Source organism: Rhynchophorus ferrugineus, unplaced genomic scaffold (genome assembly GCF_030347505.1).
Source record: "Rhynchophorus ferrugineus isolate W39M unplaced genomic scaffold, kcgeb_rfMv2 rfM5, whole genome shotgun sequence".
Lineage (NCBI taxonomy): Eukaryota > Metazoa > Arthropoda > Insecta > Coleoptera > Curculionidae > Rhynchophorus > Rhynchophorus ferrugineus.
The window spans coordinates 18,564,096-18,576,247 of NW_027472584.1; the positions used below are offsets into that span (position 1 = coordinate 18,564,096).

Sequence of the window (12,152 nt, forward strand, 5' to 3'; positions counted from 1 at the left end):
CATCAAGATGTTGCTACATCCTAAAAGATTATCAAGAAATATGAAAACCTACACTTCTGGTATAGTGCTGTAGAAGATCCTTATAATTAGAGATACATTTGACATCCAGCGTGAAAGCCAATTATACTAAAAAGTATTTTTACATCAAAATACATTTCCTGGTTAAAATTTGGATTTTTATCTGGGAACAAAAACATCATAAAAACAATATGTACGTATTCGTATTATATCAAGGAATAATGACATAGTGTAATTTCTTGAGATAATATCCGGAAATTTGTTGAATGGTATTATTAAAAATAACTGTATAACTGAAAAGAAATGTTATTGAAGGTATCCGTTTTATTTTCTCAAATATACGCGAAAACGTATTATCTAAGATTAGGAAATTGCATTGAACGAATATTAGAAGTTTCCTTGAAATGGTAGATAGGTAGCTGAACTTTCTTAGTTAAAAGTTTTGTGTAATCATCCTTTATATACCAATGGAACCCTGTAAAATGAATTTCCATCAATAATCGTCGAATAAAAGATCCATTACGTTTTATAAAAGCTATTCAGTTGGTCTTTATATCTGTATTAACATTACCAGGATATAAAGGCTAAAAAATCTTCGGTTATTTCTATAGATAACACCTATAGTTAAAAAAGATATTGAGATGTGATTTTTGTTGAAAGTATTTTTTATATTCTTCATACAATGAAAAGGTAGAAGTATTTTTTGTGTTTATTCTAAATAAAAAAAAACTATGGGTTAATGAATGTAATATAGTAACCACAATCCACAAAAATAAATCACTTGTAACTAATATGGTAGATGTAAACGTAGTCATGTCAAAACTGATCTCCCTGGCTTAGTTATCTTTAGTTTTAATAACAAAGCTACAGCACAATGATTCAAAGAATGGCTAATCCTGACCGACTCTCGAAATGCTTTCGAATGTTTCCTGGAACAGAAGTTGAACCATCACCTGGTCAGTGACTGACTGTCAGTCATCCGTACCCTCTATCGGAATGGGATCAGGACAAGTTTACTATAAATCCTTTCTCTTGTTGGTGTACTGGGAAATGCGCGCGAATTGTGCGGCTAAATAAGCAGCCTCTTCTCCCCTCCCCATCACGGATGTTACTGTACACACTGACCTTATCCCATTCGTATCTTGTTTCTCAATTAACGGAGTACAACATCGTTGGTCCCAGGAGGCCAACCACAACAGACTCTATGAGATTAAACCTGATTTTTTCTCTGAGACTTCGACTGAGATTGAGCTACTGTCATTTCTCGCACAGTCACTTGATGACTGCAAGCCCGCCTGCTCACTGTGAGTTTTGTCACCGTGCCCCTATTTCAGTCTACCACATACTGAACGACTGTCCACGGCTCACCCAAATTTGAACTAAGTAAATGGATTTTCTCCATAGAATCTAGCCTATGCTAAGTTTGGTGTTACTGATCAAATAACCATTACCACTTCGGTATGGGTCCTGATGTGTGCTGTCGGTATAGCACCTCTACTTCATTTGGTTGTGTTTGTAGTCCTGTATTTGTGTTCATTTTTAAATTGTATTTATACTTTTAGCCCCCTGTTTGTGTTATTGATTTTATTTATTTATTAATTTATTATTTTATATATACATTTTATGTCTGTCCACGTTCCCTCTATGTCAACACCGTACTATTATATAGTCGAGAAATGACGAAACCCGTCAAAGTGACAAAAAAAAACAAAATTGGTCGGCATAGTGGTAAAGGCGACAGGACGATCCACCTGCTGTTGCTATAGTCGCGGGTTCGAATCCTGCTGGGACATGGTCGTAAATTTATGTTATGTGATTTTTTAATATTTGTGATTGTCCTATGCAAGTGTGTATTATCCGACAAGGAAAATGATCTCAGTTACGCCAGTATCCAGTGTGGGTAAGACCGTATATCTTCTGGGATGATTTCTAAGTTGGTCACTCGTCAATGTGTAGGCTTAATACCGAGGACGTTTTCGGAACCTACGTTAAACAGTAGGTCTAGTCCAGATAAACTCTTGTTGGTAAAAAGGAGACTTACATCTGTACGATTTACATTTTGTAATACTCTTAATACTAATGAGATGCCAGAAACCCTCTATAATTGTATTTATTTAGCATGAACTCATAATCATATTATAAATAAATCGATATTTTACCAATTTTAATATTGGAATCTATATTCAAATATTAAAAAAAATTTAAATTAAACTTTCACTTCCTCGTCTTTTTTTAAATTGATATCAAACTGATGGGGTGTTTTATCATTAATATTTTAATAGATTCTTGCATTTCACTTAATCCTCGTTGTACCGAATTGTATTGTTAATGAGTTTTCTATATTAAATGAGTATCTGACACTCAACCGTTCAAGATTGAATTAAGATTACTTCTTGAATATTGATTTTGAGACTGAATTGTCGCGTGAGTATTAAGCTATCGTTATAGCTGCTTACTTTTTTTTGATAATGGAATACTGAGGGTTAATTTTTTTGTGGAATATGATTTATAGTAGTAAAATTATTTATAAAGAAAATAAAAAAAAAGTATTTATAGTAGGTAAATTAAGTTAAAATACAATTTCTCCGATAAAATTTATGTATCTTATCAAGTCAACATTAAGTTGTGTGTCAGAAGATATACTAATCATTAATTACCAATAATCAATTACCAGTTAAGGCCTGGTAATTAATATAAGTATTTCGTTTTGGTAGAGTTAAATTACTAGTCAATTTTGTTAACCTTATAAGTCCAACTAGGCTACATTATTAACACATAAATCAAGTCAACATTAAGTTGTGTGTCAGAAGATATACCAATAATTAATTACCATTAATTAATAACCAGTTAAGGCCTGGTAATTAATATAAGTACTTCGTTTTGGTCGCGTTAAATTACTAGTCAATTTTGTTAACCTTATAAGTCCAACTAGGCTACATTATTAACACATAAATCAAGTCAACACTAAGTTGTGTAAGATATACTAATCAGTAATTACCATTAATTAATTACCGTTAATACTGAGGTTTTTTTTGTGGAATATGATTTATAGTAGTAAAATTATTTATAAAGAAAATAAAAAAATAAAATATTTATAGTAGGTAAATTAAGTTAAAATACAATTTCTCCGGTAAAATTTATGTATCTTAATGTAAAATAATTTCGCTTTCTTCGGATTTCTTGTGGACTTTAGGATATCTTTCTTATGGATCTAGCGCAAAAAAAGGGAAAAATAGTGACTAACTGTAGACAATACTTTGAAAAACAATATTGTGTGCAATATTTCACAATAAACACTTGAATTCGCAGAAAAAAAACTCATAAAATTAATCCAGAGTCACAACTAATATATAAAAATAAAAACATTAGCGTACAATCAGTATGAATTTTTTATGACGGATTAGTCGATATTTACGTTAAATAAAAAATAATTTCCTTATATTTTGTTGGTTATCTGACAGTTTGGAAATTGAGATAAAGCATTTTCGCTGTTACCGAAAAGAATCCCAAGTTACTTTATATTCTGGACTGAAATTCTAACGAAATAAGAGTCATGTGCCTAACAAATACAAATGATGGAAAGTTTAGTCACGTGTGGTCACTGTCCGATAAAGTTAACCCTCTCAGTAACATTGTCGTTTTTTTTTCATATTAACACAAATAGAATGAATTCAAAAGGTCTCTTCATACACAATTTTAAATTAAATGAAATGCATTTTGTTTATACAGTGTTTTGTGTTTTATCAAATAGTCAAAAATATATTCTTATTGGAGGTTAATATATTTTTATAATTCTTATTATTCTAAATATTCATTCTTTCATATTCGTATACTAACAGGACAATTGAAAAGTCCCCGGTCTGACACATAGATGGCTCTACTATAATTAAATCCATATGTTTTTAAGTTAGCAATAACTCTCAGAACATGAGTGTATAAATTTGACAGCTTTCGGATCATTAGTTTGTGAATTATAGTATTTTGAGTGAAGTAACTTTTGTTATTGTGAAAAAAAAATGGATAAATAGGAATTTCGTGTGTTGATGAAATATTACTTTTTGAAAATACATTTGAAGAAAAAATTGGGTTGATACCGAGTTTCCGAACACTGCCCTAGGAAAATCAACTATCAAGGATTGGTATGCTAAGTTTGGAAGTTGTTAAATGAGCACCAAAGACAGTGAATGCAGTGGACGCCCAAAAGAGGTTATTACCGACGAAAATATTTAAAAGATCCACAAAATGATTTTGAATGACCGTAAATTGAAATTGAATAAAATAGCAGATACTCATAAATATATCAACTGAATGTGTACATCATATCATTATATATATTTGGGTATAAGAAAGCTCAAGAGTGCAAAGTGGGTGACGCGCGAGCTCACTTTTGACCAAAAATAACGACGAGTTGTTGATTCGGAGTAGTGTTTGAAGATGATCAAGCCTAATAAACCCTAGTTTGTGTGCTGACATGTCACAATGGATGAAATATGGCTCCGAAGTCATTCTCTCTCTCATTTCACTCCAAAGTCTAATCGGACAGTCATCCGAGTAAACTGCACACGATGAACACGTTACAAAGCGTGCGAAAACGCAACAGTCGGCTGGTAAGTTTACGACATCTGTATTTTGGGTTGCACATGGAATAGTTTTCATTGACAACCTTGAAAATGGAAGGACCATCAACAGCGATTATTACATAGCGTTACTGGATAGTTTGAAGGACGAAATCGCCAAAAAACGAAAAAATTTGAAGAAAAAGAAAGTGCTGCTTCACCAAGACAATGCACCGTGTCACAAGTCAGGGAAAACAATGGCAGAAATCCATGAACTGGGCTTCGAATTGCTTCTTCATCCATTGCATTGTCAAGATCTGGCCCCCAGCAACTATTTCCTGTTCTCAGATCTCAAAAAATGCTCGCTGGGAAGAAATTTTCGTCGAATGAAGTGGTGATCGCCGAAACTTAGACCTATTTTGAAGCAAAGGACAATTGGTACTACAAAAATGGTATCGAACATATGGAGGGTCGCTATAATCAGTGTATCACCCTTGAAGGGAATTATGTTGAATAAAAAAAACTAATTTTGCCAAAAAATTCTGTTTTACTATGGTAGGCCGGGGACTTTTCAATTGTCCTGATTATTATACTGAGATCTCATAGAAACTAAAAAAACATGCTTGGCATGTTATTCAGATGTGATATATGTAATACATGGGCAGTAACTTATTCTGTTATTTATCTGTTGAAATATTGGTAATGTACGAGTTTTTTTTCAAAATGGGTCTGGTAAAATATATTTATATGAACAGAAAACATATGCTAGACGACTAACCAGTTGGTAAGATATCTAGTGGAAACAAGTATTGTGACTATATATCAGAGCATCCAACTAAATGAATGCTCAGCTCAAATGTACATGATCAATACTTTTTAGGACTTGAACTGAAGTTAATTCAATTTCATTCACGTTTTCGTGGTTTGATTTACTAAATCTTCTGATTTCCTGTCTAGTAGCTGTATTGTTCCTGTCGAAGTGTAATTCAGTAAAGTTCTTTCTGATTTAATTCGAAATTTTCGATAACATTGTTGGTAAATTGAGATTACTGGACATCAGTTCCCTATTTCATTAATTACCAGTAACTAATTAGCAATTAAACACTGGAAATTAATGTGAGAACCTAGTTTTGGCAGCATTGAATCTCGGTATTTTTTTCCGTCCAACTAGGCTAAATTATCAAGACATAAATCAAGTCAACATTAAGTTGTGTGTCAGAAGATATACTAATCATTAATTACCAATAATTAATTACCAGTTAAGGCTTGGTAATTAATATAAGTATTTCGTTTTGGTAGAGTTAAATTACTGGTTAATTTTATTAACCTTATAAGTCCAACTAGGCTAAATTATCAAGACATAAATCAAGTCAACATTAAGTTGTGTGTCAGAAGATATACTAATCATTAATTACCAATAATTAATTACGAGTTAAGGCTTGGTAATTTATATAAGTATTTCGTTTTGGTAGAGTTAAATTACTAGTCAATTTTGTTAACCTTATGAGTCCAACTAGGCTACATTATTGACACATAAATCAAGTCAACATTAAGTTGAGTGCCAGAAGATAGACCAATCATTAATTACCATTAATTAATTACCAGTTAAGCCCTGATAATTAATCTAAGTACTTCGTTTTGGTCGCGTTAAATTACTAGTCAATTTTGTCAACCTTATAAGTACAACTAGGCTTTATTATCAACACATAAATCAAGTCAGGCTCAAGTTTAGGGTCAGAAAGTAGACTAACCAACACAGTTTCTTAATTTTGAGTTTAATTTGTTCAGGTTTCGACTAACGTAATGTTTCCAATTTGACACAACCAAGATTGATACCAAGATATTTCCCTAATTATGCTTGAGGAATTGTGAATCCCTCAAGTGATATAATTTGGTCATTAGTTTTTTATCGCAATGCAAAACTGACATAGACAGAATTACTTTAGTCCATTTTTGGATCTTCTTGACCGTTACTTGTAGTATTTCTAATGATAATTAGCTAGTCGATTGAATAAATGCCGAGAAATAATAACATTTTAGGTTTTAAGACAGTGGTTTGCAGTTTTTGGATGGAAAATGCATTAATTATGATACAAAATTATTATCAGACTTACATTAATTATTTTTTACTCTTGCCTTGGCCTGCAAGATAATTTAAGCAAACATGGAAAAACAGTTAAAAGTATCTTCAATTTATAACCAGTACATTAAATTTCTAGATCTCCAATTTTAATAAAAATCCATAAAAATTACATTTCTTCCAGTCCGGTCACGTGTGATCATATAAAGCTAAGCCTGTCGGTAAGACCGTCATTGTTATCAATTACCTTTCTCGCACTCACAATAAAAATGGTTTATGTCATGTGTGTTATCGACTTGAAATAAAGTAGGATACAAAAAATAGAACTTCAACAGCACAATGTGTCCTAGTTTTTATATCGAGGATTTATTTAACACGCCCTAGGATAAACACAACATTATATATTTCCCTAGTTAATACAAAATTGTTAGTTTCCCTGTTAGTTTTGAGGTTAATTATTATCAACAATAAAAGTGTTAAGAAACATGAGGAATATGTTTAGTAAAATGTTACTAAAAGTATTTTCGACATGATATGTGTTAGCTGAATCCATCCGAAGTGAATCTAAAAAAAAAGAAGGAAAATCTGTTAAGACAATCGACAGAGATAAAGTGGATTTGGAATGTGGCCAATACCATGTTTTGCACTGGAGAGAAAGAGTTCATGCCTGGGGAATATTTGACTATAAATTAGTATTTGCTTCGTTTCAATGTAGCGTAAATTCTTCTAGCCAACAAACTTACATATTGAAACAATGTCCACTCGTTATAATTTTATTTGGAATACATTTTCTAGTTACTTTGATGTTGTTTTTTTAATAACGACATGTATCATCTATTTTTTTTTAATTTATACATTTTATTTATAAATTCAGTTATATATATTAAATATTGTTATAATATTACATAAAAGATTACACAATTTTGTGAATTTGCATCAAAATCAATGCATAAAATTTAAATATATATAGACCGTAATTTGGTCATGAAAATGTAATGAAGCGATATTACCATATATTATCACCTTATTTTTGATATGCTAGTTAATTGTATAATAATTTTACGCTATGGTAAAACCTAGTAGATAAATTAAGATATTGAGCTATATTTTATTTAAATACTTAGTCTAGTCTGGTTGCAGCGCTATTAGTTGTTTAAATGATATAAAACACGTGCCATATAATATTAATAATTATCATAAAATATATATGCAATAATGAAACTAGTTTCTTCATTTAAAAGTAATAAAAACGTATCAAAGGAGATAATGTTAAAATTCAACTTGGTATAAAATTCAAACATAAATTTGACGTTTTTACCATACGTTTTTATGAGAAAAAAAAACCAAACACAAATTCGAATTCATATTTAATGTCTGACTAGTTTATTGGATGTTTTCGAATCACCGGCTTTATTCCAAACTGACTGAATAAAAGACGATGTTAAAGAAATATGATGACGGATAGCCCTCCTTTTTATGTTTTGTTACGATTATTATGCCCAGGACTCCATCTACCTCCTTATATTTCATTGTTTTTCCCCGTTTCTAAATCAGAATAATATTTATTCGGAACTGGAATCAGAACCAGAAGAATATTTAGAAATAATTAACTGTCTTTCTTAATTAACATCGCCAAATGTTTATTTTTATCTTTGTTAATTAGCCTGTTTTGTTTCGTGTTTCTTTGTTCAAAATAAGTTGTTTCTCCAGAAATATTTTAACACTTTGAATTCATTTTGAAGAGTGTAATATAAATGGTGTAACTTAATATGATTTACTTCGTATTAACATATTTTTTATGAGATTTTCATAAACTTTTTTTAACTAAGACATATTTCGTCTTAGTTATAAGGCAACAAAATAGTTTTCAAGCTTTACTCTAGCTGTGCTTTTAGAAAGATGTGAAATGGATTATTTAATAATCCCTTAGAATTATTTCACAGATATTTTAGACATTCAACAAGAAAACAAGAAGTTTGTCTAATTATTTAATTGATATAAATTAACAAAAATCTAAATATCCTTAACAAAATTTTTTTAAAAAACAATGCACTAATTTTTTTAAACGTCCAATACAATTAACTTTTTTGCTTTTGCCAGAAATCATTAAGCGATACAAAGATTAGTTCACATTATACTTTATAATAATAGATAATTGTTGTTCTTCAAAGTGTTCACATCTCTAATCTCTATTCTATTATAAAATTAAGTTTTATTTGACCAAAACTGCAAAGTGGTGCTCTATAAGCGCGTGTCCCATTTATGTAAAAAGTTGACAGTCGGACGGGATAAGGTCTGGAGGGTACGGCGGGTGTGCTAATAAGTCCCACTCAAGTGCTTTAAGCGCTTCTATGAGACGGCGCATTATCGTGCTGTAAAACCACTTTACAGCCACTGAGTTGTTGGGTCTATTGTGAACGCTTTTCGGTCATTGTTGAATTATAGATTTGTTATCGGTAGCGATCACTATTAATTGTTCCACCAGGTTTCAATAGTTCAAAATACACCACTGATCCCACCAAACACAGAGCTTTGTCTTGCGACCAAAAGGATTTGGTCTTGGAATCGATCGGCCGGCTTCGCCAGGTAATAACCACCATTTTTGCGCTTAGGTTCTCTAAAATAAATACACTTTTCATCACCTGCACTATTCAATGCAGAAATGAGTTCCGATCATACATCTGAAGCAGCATTTCGCAGAGGATTTTTCGATTTTCCATTTGCCTTTCATCTTTTCTTTTGGTCTTCCCATCTTTTGGATTTTCTCCATTGCTTGTAATAGGTCGCTAATCATTTCGTGGGCCACATTTGACGATTATGCGAATCGTTTTTGAGATTGGGCTAGATCTTCATCCAATAATTCTTGCAGTTTCGGATCTTCAAAATTATTCGGTCTATCAGAACGTTCTTTGCGTTGCGAATCGAAATCACCACTATTGAATTTTGGAAACCACACCTCACATGTTTCTAAGGTCAGAGAAAACTTTACATAAGTTTATACCAGCAAACTATGACTTTCGGCGGCTTTTTCCTTTAGATTAATTAAGAGAAGTAATGCATGCCGAAAATGCACGTTTTCAGGTACGGATCTTTTCAAACAGGTCTATGAGGATGTTACTTTCGCAAAATAAAACATATATAGATTTGAAGCTTAATTTTGTATTTTAAAATACAAAAGATGTATTAATTACATTAATTAATATTAATGTTTTATTTATTATTTTTGTAGTACAAGAGCATATATGTTAAATCATAATATTGCCTATCTGTTAACCCGGTAATGATTTTCCGGTACACTAGGTAGAATTAGGGATTCATTGCAACGAATAACCGAAAATAACATCAAATGAAATGATGGCGATATTACTAATCTGAACTCTAAATATTAATTCGTGGTATAAAATCAATGAAATTCGAAATACATTATGTCTGTTAACATCCAATATCCGAATATATTGCCAAAATACGATATAACTCAGTCTCAAGACAATTAAAATTTCTGGCATTGTTGGTCTGACGTACGATCCCTTTCTTAAAGCGAAAGGGAGAATAATAATTACTCATTGAAAAACAGATTGTTTCCAATTTTCACCTCCTGTTAATATTTCATTAGATCCGCGAGTGAATTGGATTGCTCACTGTGCCATAATAGTTATTAAATTTAATTTACTTTCAATTCGAAGCCCGTTTTTAATTAGACTTACCTGCATGCCGGTTATTTATCATTTCGGTACTCTTAATTGATTAAATTTATCGTCGTTATATTGAAATATAGTTCATTAATTATGCGAAGTAACGTTCTCTACAGTGAGCTTTTTTTCTTGTTTAATTAATACCAATACATGAAGAAAAATGAGGGTATCCATCAAAGTTATTTTTAGTCCTATTAAACAATCAGTTTAGTAAATACCGGATGATATGTTAAAACTGTACTGAACAGCTTTAATAAACGATGAGAAACTGATATTTATATACTTAATACTCATAACAAGTGCAAATAACAAAATAATTTTAAAAAGATCGAAGTATAAAGAATTATAAACAACACCTAAAATGGTTCAACAATATAAAGTCCCTTAGCAAGTATCAATTGTGCTAGCAACTAGCTAGCAATTATAAGCCAATTTTTAGTTCTATTTTCTATTTTCTTATTATATTTTCAAGCTATGCTGAAGTAAACATTCATTGCACGCAACAGTGTATGATATCCTTTAGTAACATTTTCTTTTAACAAATTAAATCTACTGAAAACCGGTTGAAGTGAATTCCCAATTTTATTATTTGTGTTGATACCAATACTAACTTTATATATATTGTATATGCCTATTTATATAAATAATTTCGTATAACATATCAAATAACTTTTATTAATTATAATAATAAAGAAAACTACCCTGTTTGTTATTATAAAATATTTACACATTATCATTTCTTTCTCCCTCTATCTTTTTTTTTCTATTTTCGGCATTATCAGTATTAATTTTAGAAAATTGATTTTACCTTTAGATGGGATAAGATTGGAGGATAGAATTTTACACTGTTACCTTGGGATTAATTTTGTTAAAAAAAAATGGAAATATATGCTGAAGAGGAGACGAGATGGTATTACATAAAAAATTCTTACGTTGTAAAATGTTAAAGTTCCTGACTATGTTTTCTGCTAAACTAAAAATAAATTGCCTGTAATATAGACAATTATACACTATTGTTGGTAGTTTTGAACTGTAAAAGCTGAAAAGGACTTCTCAAATAATTCAGCAATATAACAGCACTATTACTAAGTATTAATTGTTCAGGTGGATGCTAAGGACTCTATCTGGGTACTATTATCTTCATCACAGTATTCGTTATACTTGTTGACACATTCTCTTCTAGACCTTATTTGTTACATATTGTCCTATTTCTATTTCTATAAACCGGTCAGCCAACTAGTGTTTTCAATAAATTCGAGTTCAATGTTGTTTTGAACAAAGTATATTTGAAATTTTTACCCTTTGACAGAACATGTCCCAGCTACAGTCTTTTAGTCCAAGCTTTTACTGTATGTTTCATCTCATTTTTGTTTCATAATTCATTCTTATTTAATTTTTATTGGTCTAAGTATCTCTTTCAATGACGTTATCTTACATGCTCCAGTGCTACATACGTTTTTATCAATTTTAATAACTAATTTTAGTTAGAAAGGTTGCTGTAGTAAAATTAATAACTATTAGTAACTATTATAGAAAATAATATTACATTCAGCATTTGTCTAAAATACGATTTTAGAACGTATTTGATGAAAACAATATTCCATTTTAAACTGAAAGAACAGTGTATAGCTTATATAATTTGTGTTTTATTTGAAATTTAAATTTCTACATCTGGTTACAACACATTTTATTCCCTTTAAAATGTCCTCAATTATTTTTACTGCATGTATTTTTGCACACAAAAAAATGTAAAACCATTATGGTTTCAATATAACATATGTACGGATGCTTTAGGACTTATATGAT

General features: G+C 30.7%; 1 protein-coding gene across 4 annotated transcripts in view; it reads left to right on the plus strand.

Moving 5' to 3' along the window:
- The window catches only part of SK (small conductance calcium-activated potassium channel), a 237,333-nt gene that overhangs the window by 79,678 nt on the left and 145,503 nt on the right, over positions 1-12,152 (plus strand). The gene's annotated exons all lie outside the window — the stretch shown is intronic.